This window comes from Cheilinus undulatus, linkage group 2 (genome assembly GCF_018320785.1).
Source record: "Cheilinus undulatus linkage group 2, ASM1832078v1, whole genome shotgun sequence".
Classification (NCBI taxonomy): Eukaryota; Metazoa; Chordata; class Actinopteri; order Labriformes; family Labridae; genus Cheilinus; species Cheilinus undulatus.
In genome coordinates this window covers 30,071,179-30,083,091 of record NC_054866.1, presented here as the reverse complement: position 1 = coordinate 30,083,091, position 11,913 = coordinate 30,071,179, and the positions used below count along the sequence as shown (strand labels likewise).

The following is an 11,913-nucleotide window of genomic DNA, read 5'->3' as shown; positions in this document are numbered from 1 at the left end:
GGACCTCAAGGTGTAGGATCCTCCAGAGGCTTGCAGTCAGGCATAAACCTACCATTTGGCCACCCCAAACCAATGCTCACAAACTGAAAAAGTTGCAGTGGACCCAGAAATACATGAAGACTATTTTCAAACAGTCTTGTTTACTGATGAGTGCTGTGCAACCCTGGATGGTCCAGATGGATGGAGTAGTGGATGGTTGGTGGATGGCCACCATGTTCCAACAAGACTACGACATCTGCAAGGAGGTGAAGGAGTCACGTTTTGGGCAGGAAACATGGGGAGTGCTGGTAGGCGCCTTTGGGGTGCCCAAATGTGTGAAAATGACCGCGCCAAAGTATACCGAGTTTCCAACTGACTACTTTCTTCCATGGTACAAAAAGAAGAACTGTGCCTTGTGTCGAAAAATTATCTTCATGCATGACAATGCACCATCTCATGCTGCAAAGAATACCTCTGTGTCATTGGCTGCTATGGGCATAAAAGGAGAGAAACTCATAGTGTGGCCCCCATTCTCCCCTGACCTCAACCCTATTGAGAACCTTTGGAGCATCCTCAAGCTAAAGATCTATGAGGGTGGGAGGAAGTTTACATCAAAACAGTAGCTCCGGGTAGATATTCTCACACATCCTGCAAAGAAATTCAAGCAGAAACTCGCCAAAAACACACAAGATTAATGAATGCAAGAATTGTGAAGGTGATATCAAAGAAGGGCTCCTATGTTAACATGGAACTTTGCCTGTTAAGATGTTTTTGATTGAAATAACTTTTGATTTCAGTAAATATGACCTCCTCAACAAATGACCATTTTCAGTTATTTACAACTTATAAAACATTCTGAAATGCTGATGTGCATAATAATTTAGAACAGTGCATTTTGAGTTTTTATTTTGGAAAAAGAGTTCTCATTGGGAGGTTTGGTGACTTGAAAAATATACTGACTGTCATTTGCACTGACTATTTAGGAAAATCAGAGAAAAATATCATTTGCATAATTATTTGGAACACAGTGTAAAGTATCTACCTACCCACCTCCTATCCATCATTCTGTTTGTTTGTCTGTCTATTTGTCTATCGATCTATTCAACATGTGGTTCAGGAGCCACAGGTTGGCACAAAGTTCCAGAAGGACAAACGTCCCTCCACTGATGTGTAGTGGTGTAACGGCATCGGTAATACCGCAGTACCACGTTAACAGAAGTGTCTAAATTCTTTCCAGATGTGACGGTTTCAAATGGTATGTCTTCAGGGCAGAAAGTGTAGGTTTTTTGTTTGTTTTGTTTTTTTAGTGGAGCAGCGCTAAAAGAATTGGAAACTACAATTCTCATCGTCCCTTGCTTACCCACCATGCTTTGGGCTCCATTCACTTGCTTGATTCTACAGCGGGAAAATGGTGGATCCATGGAGTAGTGAGGGGGAAACGAATGACAACGTTTCTGGGACTGTGGAGGCTACAGTGATTCTTAAATCTGACGTGTGGAAACATTTTGGTTTCCTGGTGTCAAGAAATGAGAAAGGAGAAAAAGTTACGTATGCCAGACCGCAGTGAAACACTTATGGGGAATATGAGTAGCATGAGGACCCACTTGATAAATCATCATCCCGAAAAAATTTGCAGAGATCCGAGGGGCAAAATCCGGCCAGGCCAAAAGACTCTTAAGGAAGCAGTCGCAGTCCCACTTCCCCACGACAGCGTGAGGGCTTAACGGATCACATGGATTATAGGTGAATATATTGACAAAGACCTATGGCCTTTTAGTGGTAGGCAATGAAGGTTTTAGAAGGTCAGTAAACATGCTGCAGCCAAAGTATAAAATAGGTAGTAGCATTGAGAATGTTTGAAAAACTAGACTTCATGCAATAGGTATGCCTTTTTATTAACAAGGTCCAGCTGGTGCCGTTTTTTTATTTAAAAAAAAGAACTTTTAGCCCTCCCATATCCCATAGTTTATCCTATTTTCTTTATCCTCTATTTGTTAATAGAGTTTCAAAATGTTTAATCATTTTAAGACTATGGGCACCTACAAGACTTTTTTGCACATACTGGTATATTTAAAGTGCAAAATTGTGGTTTAATAAATACCAATGTCATTTTTTTTCTAAGTCTTCATCTGTTGTCATGAGTTTTCTTTTTTATACCGCAAAAAATATCGTACCGTGAGATTTCAATACCATTACATCCCTACTGATTTGGGCTTGTGGCAGAGTGGCTAGACAGAGGTTTCGATACAGAGGCTTCTTCTCTATTCAAAACACATGAAAGCCAACTTGGCGTATGTGTTTTTTGCAAAATCCAAGTGAGGACTCAAATCAAGGTGTAAAAATGGCTCAGCAACTTTCCAGGGAAATGGAAGTAACCTACTAACTTCAGTATATGTTCACATACTGTTCACATACTTCTCACTGGACAGTGCATCAATAAACTCAATCAGAGGGTGGAGGGCTTTGTTGATGGCTTCCAGGATGTCAGTGTCCTGCCATGTTGGGGTGAGATGTCTTGATTTTGAAGATAAGACTTGTGAAATGACCCTCTGCTGCTCCAGGACTCTTGCAGTCATTGCCTTGATCCCCACCTGTAGGAGAAACTGCTGACATGGTTTTTGCAGATCCCTACTGCATGGTCAATCCATGGATCTCTCATTGCATTCTCTATAAAGTAATATAAGACTGATGTTAAAATGAAACAGAATCTAACCTTGTATGCATATTCATCTAATCACTTTTTTCTTTTGTTATTTAACTTGTCAATTGTAAAACAATTTTTAAAAAATATTTACATATTATATACCATTTGATAATTCATCCACTGACATTCACTCCATTTTATTAGCATAGATTGCATACAATTCAATTACGTGTTCATTTTTGAATTGTATTTTTTATTCCTCCTACTCACCAATTGCTAGATGGAACTTATGGCCAAAGCACTGAAGTCTCGTCCATTTATTTAGAGAAGCTGCCTTGACGACATTAGAGCCACTGTCTGTTGTGATGCAGACTAGTCTCTCCTCCTGCCGGCTCCAAGAAGCTAGTGCTTCCCTACAGTCCCTGGGCTATAGCTTCTCCTGTGTGGTCTTGTGGGAAAAATGATGTCTGCAAGCACCAACTTTTCATTTAAAAATCCCCGTCAATATAATGAATTGTCAAGGACAGGTACGGCTCCATTGTCCAGCTTGACCATAGGTCAGTCGTGGTTGCAAATAACTCGACGGTTGTGATTTTCCTCTCTATTTCCCCCTGACATTTTTCTTACAGTGTAGGTAATGCCACTTTGGAGAAATAATTACTCGAGGGGATCACATATTTCTTGTCCAGTGTTTTGACCATTTCTCTGAAGCCCTTGTTGCTCGCTGTATTTACTGGACATGTGTCTTTGGCCAAATAAAACGATATTGCGTCTGTTAATTCAGTGTGTCTTTGGAAGGTAGATGGAGACGGTGTTGCCCGGTGCAGGGTTGCTGTTATGGTTGTCTGGGTTGACGCTGGACACGGATGGGGATTTTGTGAAGCAACAATAGCTTTGGCCTTCATGTATTCCTCGTATTTGTGTTTGTGATGTTTTCTTCGATGGTTGAACAGATTAGTTGTGTTAACCTGTGGGGCAGACACAACTCTGCTGCAGTCTTTACATATGACTTCTTCTTGTTTAACGTCACTTGCCCTGAATCCGAAGCAAGTCCAGACAATGGATTTTGATCTCCTTTTGAAGCACTAACTCCTCACCGTGAAGCTCCTCATCTCCAGTTGTTGCTGTACTTTCTTCTCTCGACATGATTTGCTCTCATCAGTCCACCGAGTGACTTGAGGCATCCGCTGCGGGGTGCGGTCGCTTGTTATTTAGGCAGCTTATTGAAGCCTTAACCATGCATTCACCCCCTGGTGGTTGGCTGACTAGTGGTTGAGAAACTTGATTAGATATGCAGAAGAACCCACATTTTAAATGTAAATATCGCAGGTCATCAGGTTATTAATCGTGGCAGCCAAAATAGTGATCGTGATTAAAATTAAATTAATTGGGGGAGCAGGTGGCCTAGTGGTTAAAGGCGCTCCCAATGTATGCAGGCGGCGCGGGCTTGAATCCGGCCTGAGGCCCCCCACCGCATGTCCCTCCCCCACTCTCGACCCTGCCTCTGACTCTATCCACTGTCCTCTATCTAATAAAGGCACAAAAATGCCCAAAAATAAATCTTTAAAAAAAAAAAAATATTAAATTAACTGTGCAGCCCTACTGACAAGTATCTTATTTTTGCAAAATTTGTCAAGTCATTAATAATGAATAGTCAAATCAATAATTCTCCTACAGTGAAAAAGAAATTACTGGATCAACTTAAAAAAATATTTGAATTGGTCACTAATAACTGAATTGTTATCAGTATTAGCAGATATTAGTTTAAAAAGTTAACTACTTGTATTGACAGATATAAATATTCTTGCCAATATTTACTGCAAATACATCTGCTGTACATATCAGCTGTATAAATCATATAATGTCCTTAAATATCAGCCCTCAGCATTTTGAATCAAACCCCAACCACTGAACAACTATCAGACTGTCTACTTCTCAGCTCCTCTCTCAGTTCTGCTTGACTCAGCCTCTTGTTGCATAGGAGACACTTCATGTTTTTACAATAGAAATACTTGTGTTTATCTGTGTTAGTTTTGGTATCAGTTAAAATCTACTGGTACTGTGGGAATGTCACTCTGTACTGAATAAATACAATATTGATCTGTGTCTGTGAATGTTACATATAATGTAATACAGAGCCTCTTCTATAAATAACAAATGTAGTGCAGTGATTCCCAACGTGCGGGAGGCAGCAAGGCTTAAAAACAATGCACACTGGTTCTCACTGCTAGTACAGCATGGTAATTTTTCTGGGAGGACTTCTAGGTAAATATAAGGCTGGCAATGAATCTCCAGCAGACATACCGACTTAAACAAAGATAAGCAAATATTCTGAGTCATATCTCACCCTCACTTTCACCTGTGGGTAATGAAGAGAGAGCAGGGTCTCTCTTCATCTTGCCTCCTACCTGTGTGAGGGTTATATCTGCAGCTGCCAAACCAAAATAGAGATCAAAGATGGACAATCAAAATGAACTTAAAGTGGCAGTCTCACAGGGGCACCCTAGACTATGGAAGATCTAGCACAAAAGAAACCTCCACTACTCTGTGAGTACAGAATTTTGAAAATTATTCTAAGACAGCTTTATCTTTCTTCAGAGGGTCAGGTTTAAGAAATCTGTTTAGAGCAATGATTGTTGTTACATTCTAAAAATCTGGAAGTTTCATTGTGCAGTATTACTTTTCCCTCTGTAGAGCTGTTTGTATTTTTTTTTTTCAATTTGTTGCATCACATAAACATTATGGGAGAGGATTAGGGCCATTTTGGAAGGACAAAAAAATTGGGGGCAAGTCGAGATTAAAGTCGAAATGACGAGAAAAAAGTCAAAATTTTGAGAAAGTTGAAACACAATTTCGAGATTACAGTCGAAATGACGAGATCCATAATGGGAGAGCAAAGGGAGATTTATCAGTCGTTTATGATCACTTGTTGGGGGAGGGATATACAACATCAATGTTAACCAATCTACTGACATAACTGAAGAGAAGCATGGAGGCACTGCCTGTAAGCAGCAATAAAAACATATGGGGATTTTTATCTCTAAATTCCATACACAAATGTAATGTACATCATGGACATGGCGTTTTGCTGGTAACATTTTCTTTATATCATCATACATCATACACAATACTGTTAAATAGAGTTTCCAATTGACAACATGTGTAAAGTGTTCCTTTTTTTTGTTGTGCCTTTTTTACATTTTGTCCTTTGCAGCAACTTATCCATGATCAAGAAATGAGCGATTAATCTCCCTTTGCTATGGAGGTCTGTCACCTGTGTGTCTCTGCAGGTGATCAGTTGGAGAGGAAGAGACACGAGCGCTGTTATGTCCCCCCTGCTGATTTATGAGTATTTAAGACAATAACAGTGAGTCATGCCTTATGCCTCACATCAATGAATATGTGAAACTAGACCTCATTATTGGCTAAAACAACAAAGAGATTCTCTTTCATTAGCACATAAACAGTTTCTAAGATCCGCTGATGGTAATAGCAAGAAATTGTGTTTCAACTTCGTTCTCGAAATTTGGACTTTTTTCTTGTCATTTCGAGTTTAATCTCAACTTGCCAAAATTATTTTCTCCTTTGAAAATGGCCCTAATCCTCTTCCGTATAAACATTATTTTTTCAGACAGTGTTTAAGGTTATTTCATAAATATGTTAGAAGAGAGTGTTTCTGACATGTTTAGTGTATATTGATATGTTAATGTGCTGTGCACTGCTAAATCATGCTACTCTTACCAAATGCTATCGCTGCTATCTGTTCACTGTTACTTACATCCAGGTTACAGAGTATTATAGCAACATGGTCGTAACCGTGGATACAGGGGCTAACAGTTGTGGGCGGCTGCATTTAAGTTCAGACAGGGCATTTGACTGGTTGCAGATCAGAACTGTGAAAAATACTGAAAATTAGTTTAACCAACTAGTAGATTTGGTGACAACTACTAGGGGACCTGACCGTTGTTGTTTAGCTAACTTAGCACACACATCCCTAACTTATACAAGCACTGGATGAATCAGTAAAGAGATAACAGCTACAACTTTGTCCATAGGAGGTGCCCAAATCAACACAAGAAAAGATCCTCACTGGAGCTTTAATAAGCCTAACATTTTATTTCTATTTGCTGTGGCTAAGTAGTTAGAGTCAGTTGTCTCTCAACCATAAAGTTGCTCCTGCAGTCACATATCAATATGCACCTGGGCAAGACACTTCACCCCAAATTGCTCCCACTGCTGCATCAGCGGTGTGTAATGTGTGGGTGTGCTGAATGAAATTAGCTAACAGATGGCCACTCTACTTGCCGCCTTAGCAATCATTCATATGAAGATTTCTTAATGTTTTTGATGACAAAACAATTATTTTACAGCCCCCACCACATCAGAGTCCCCCCATATCACCATATCATAAATACGTAACATGTTTTGTTCTGCTTTGTTTTGTTTTTTACAATACATGGTCTAACTAACCTGGCACGCAGTGTTTGAGAAAGAGCAGAGGCTTTGAAAAAAAACTCGGAGTGTGATTGGATGAATGTTCTGTCACATCTTTTCGGGCCAATCAGAGCAACAAAACATGTGATGTAGCCCCTACCGAAGGAGTAAACTCCATAGAGAATTGCATAGCGACGGCCGTATACATGTCAGAACATGACTTTTGTCGTTTTTGCAGAAAAACAATGACCTGAAGCATACAATGAAAACTACACAGAAATGGTTTAAAGACTACAAGGTAAATGATCTGAAGTGGCCGAGTCGAAGCCCAGACTTCAATCCAATAGAGAATTTATGGCTGGACTTGAAAAGAGCTGTTCACACCCCATCCCCGTGCAACCTGACAGAGCTTGAGCAGTTTTGTAAAGAAGAATGGAGTAAAATTGCAGTGTCCTGATGTGCAAGTCTGACTGAAACCTATCCACACAGACTCAGGGCTAGGATTGCAGCCAAAGGTGGATCTATTAAACATTGACTAGAAAAGGGGTGAATACTTATGCAGTCGCTTATTTCACATTACCTATTTTTTTAATGTAATTGACATTACTTTGTAGAAATCTGTTTTCACTTTGACAGAATGGTTTTTTGGGACTTTTATAGACACTGTATGTCAACAGTGCAAAGTAAAAACTGGACATTTTGTGAATATGGACCCAAAAATGGTCATAAAGCTAAATGGACATCACAAAGAAACAATAGACTGTCACGAACTGTCATGCAGGCAGATTTAATAGAAGTCTTTTGCATTAAATTTCATCCCAAAATGACCAAAATGTACTTAATATGCATGCAACTGAATATGAATAGGAGAAATGACTTTATTGGGGAGACACGGATGAAAATCTTACATTTCAAACTTTTCCGGGCATTCTTGACCAGCTCTATTTCTGCTGAAAGAGGAGGGTAACTCTCGATCAACACTTGTGATGAATAACCAGCCAATTATGAACAGACGCACAGACGGAGAAACATGCCAGAAGCAAAATGTCAGAGAGCAGCAGAGATACTGACGAGTAGGAATAACTTTGAGGAATGACAAAGATCAAGAGGATAATAAGATAAAGAATAAATGTTAAAAAATGAAGCCGTCAGTATCTGCCCACATGAGCATAGCCTCTGGTTTTTTACTTGAAACCAATTTTTATATTATGCTCCAAAAATCTTATTGCTATATTTGAATAAAATAATATCTAAAATGCTTCATGCATGCCATTTTAACAGATTTCTAAAGGTGGCATGTCGAAAAAGGTCTTCTCTGTCTGTGATTACAGCCAGACGCCCCGTCTTAACAGCATCCCTGTCTCTGTAATTGCATGCATATTGGATTTTAATAATGGTGTAGAATATTATCAGACAGTGAACACGCTGATAACGAGCCTTGTGCTTTGACTGTTTGACAACTCAATCTTTCACTGCCGTTTACTCTGCCTAATGTCATTACACACACACAGGAAGGATTGATAGCTACATTCAGCAAAGAAATCATTGTTTGACTGCTTGATGCAGCCTTCATTTTATTTTTACAACAATTTTATTCCACTTGCAACTTCAAGTGACCACACGCTTTGAGCACAGTCACTCTCCTCTAAAGAACAGCTAGTGCCAGTGGTTAAACAGAAGACATTTTGATTAATATTTTCCATTTGTTAGGAGGCTTTGAGCTAAAATTAGACGGCCACCTCGACAGGACAGCAGTGACTTTGGTTTCCCCGCTAGGCCAGTCCGACACACACACACAGGTTCCAAGGAGGAGGAAGAGAAGGAAGAGGAGAAGGCGGGGGGGCTGCTGGTACGGGAGTAATTTCAGCGGATTGTGAGCGGACAGTAGCTCCACTGGGAGAGCTGGCAATCATGGGGGAAACAATGTTTACATCGATCAGCTGTCAGGAAGATTTATGGCCTCATTTTGCTGTAATGGAGAATTAGTGGGGAGATTATCAGCGACTCAACACCACCGCTTGTTACCCGTGTCCAGGCCTGGCAATTTGTCTCTCCCCGGGAGCGGCCCAAACACTTGTGACAGCACCAGCACTTGCCCTAATTCAATCAAGAGAAAATGTTGGAATTAATTTGTTACAAGAAAATTTAAATATGTTCCAATGGAGCAGTGGCCTGTAGTCGCCTGGGAAAGCAAAGGGGGAAAAAAAAGAGAGAACAATCTGATTTATTGTACTGGGCAACATATTGATCTAGTTCGATCGTGGCGTTGTGCGCAGAGGGTTTAATGTGTAATAATTTCCAATTTAAAGCTCCTTCTCAAGATCATGCTTGTAAGGATGGGAGAGGAGAAGGCTGGCCGGGGATGTTCAGCTCAGCTGGGCTGATTAAGGAGCCTGTTGCTAAGGCTTTGTAAAAGCTCTGTTTGAATGTAAATGTGAGGTTATCTGTCCTGGCATCTCCCATGTGTCTAACACAGACTTTATCTGTCTGTCATTCAGACTGGAATCAGGACAGAGTGAATGTAATAACACACAAGTAGGAATGATTTCATGTAGCCTGTCCAAGTCAGGCACAAGCTGCCAGTGGTCATGGATGAATGATACAAGTCTATGTAAACAGTCTTTGAGAAAATATATCCCTAAAAAGCCTAATGCACTAAGACATTGGCATGAACATTAGCTGATTAAAAGATAAAAATGCCCTCCAGTGGATTATTAATTGCTGAAAATGCCAGAAATGTATCAATGACACAAAAACTCCTTACTTGAAATTCAATGGCAATTTTTTTGGGATATTGGTAGAAGGTTAAATAAACTAACCTGACCCACCAGATAGACTGTCCGAAATATATTTATATATTTCACATTCATCTGGAAAAGCTCTCACAGTAAGCTTTTCGGAGGGCAGGACATTTCTAAAAATTCTTGAAAGGTTATTGGAGAACCATTCCGTCTGTCGTATTCATAACGGACCAGTCAGAGCGACAAGATAAAGTAAGGTTTAACACATGCGCTTCTCCTGAGCAGACGCCACGGTAGTTGTGAATGGTGGAGCTCTTCATGAGTACATCGATGCCAAGACCAGTCAGGAGACATACAAAAACATATTCTCTGCCAAGACGACCTTTCGGCGTGACTCTTAGTTCTTGTTTCAAAGGAAAATGTGGTCCGCTTCTGATTAAACTGCCTCTTTCCTACAGCTACATCTGAGTAGCTACCACAACCGCACCCACTGGATGCACCTGCAGACCCCATGTTCGCCCATGCCAAAGCAGACTGGGAAAAGAGTGAAAACATCTTTTCCATCATGGAAAGCTTTTCATGTTGTTTTTCTCTTTATTTCATACAGAAATGTGGTCCAGTTCTGATAAAACTGCTGCTGTGTTGTAGCTACATCCAAGCTAATCACCACACTAGAGGCAGCCATTGCAAACAGCTAGTAAAACTAAATCCTGCCTATCGCTACCACGTCGTTTTCCTCAAATGATGCTAATGGGTCTGAACAGCGTGCCTAATAAAAACTGTGTAGATTGGAGCTTTTCACGGTGGCTTTGCCTGATGACAGACATGGAGTCTGGTAAATTCCTCTGCTTTGCAAGCTTATAAATAAACATCATAGATCCAAAAAATTAAAATTTTCTGGCTATTATTTGAGGTTTCAGGCTTTAGAGGGTTAAAATGAGTGATAGGTTGGATAATTTGTTCACCAACTTAAATTGCCCATAAGATGAATACAATGGGCCTTGATTATTATATTTTACCTTAAATACTAAAACATTAAACAATGCTGCTTGTTAAAATAGAGTAGAGAATAAAGCAAAAAACAAACTGTGAAACAAAGTCAGCTATCCTTTCCCCCTTAACCATATAAAGAAACAAATTTTCCATAACGAAGACTTCACAGAATAAGTCAGTGCTTTTTCCAGCTGCCAGTATTAATGTGTTTGATTCTTGCAGCACATCCTGAATTCTTCTTATTACATCCGTTTGTTGCTCACTTATATTATCGATGAGGAATAGCCTATTCTTGATGTATTAGCCAGAGTGTTGCTTACTTGCAGTAGTTTTCCATCTTTGTGTTGGAGCGTGAAGTGTGCATTGGTAAAATCCCTTGTAATGCTTGTGGCACGTGTACACTGTCACAGGCTCAGCTGTGCATTCATTGATCCACTGATCTTACACAGACTCGTACTAGTACCTTCAGCTGAATATTACACTTTTTTGTTTAATTCTAAGATTTTAATTTTTTTTAAAAAAAAGGTATTTCACTCCTCTTCCAGAGTAGGTGTGTGTTTGCTGCGTGACAGCTGTGGCACGTGTCCACTTTCATCCCATGTATGTGTTTCATGTGTTGCCTGTTGACTGCTTCTCCCTGCTGTCACACAGCTTTGTCTTTTTTCATAAGTTTTACCTCAATAAATCCCCTACAAATGACTTGGTTTTTTGTCCAACTGAGCAGGGGATAATTAAGAATAAAAGCATTCTATACAAATCAGGTGGGTACAATTTCCCCCATAAATACCAAACAGCTTTTACTTTGAAAACATGAACCTGGATTTTTACTACACGGTGTTTATCTTACCTGTGATATATTCAACCACTGTGGGAGAAGGGGGGGACATACTGTAAAAATTCCAAGTTTGAGGGCACGTCACAGAAATGATAGGCACCCGCATAGCACCACCACAAAAAACATCTGTTGCTGCTGACGTTGTGAGGCAAGCGCACAGGCCAGAATTGGCTGGGCTCCTGACAAGCCCAAGGAATGGGCCCAAGTTGTGATTTAATGGTAGTATCACTGTATGTAAGATAGGTACTCATCACTGAGCCACTTTTCATTCATTTCGCACATTATTT

The 11,913-nt window shown here is 40.0% G+C and overlaps 1 pseudogene; it reads left to right on the top strand.

Annotated features, from left to right (window-relative positions):
• Positions 1–212: 212 nt before the first annotated feature.
• LOC121516677 overlaps positions 213–11,913 on the top strand; it is a 28,582-nt pseudogene continuing 16,881 nt past the window's right edge.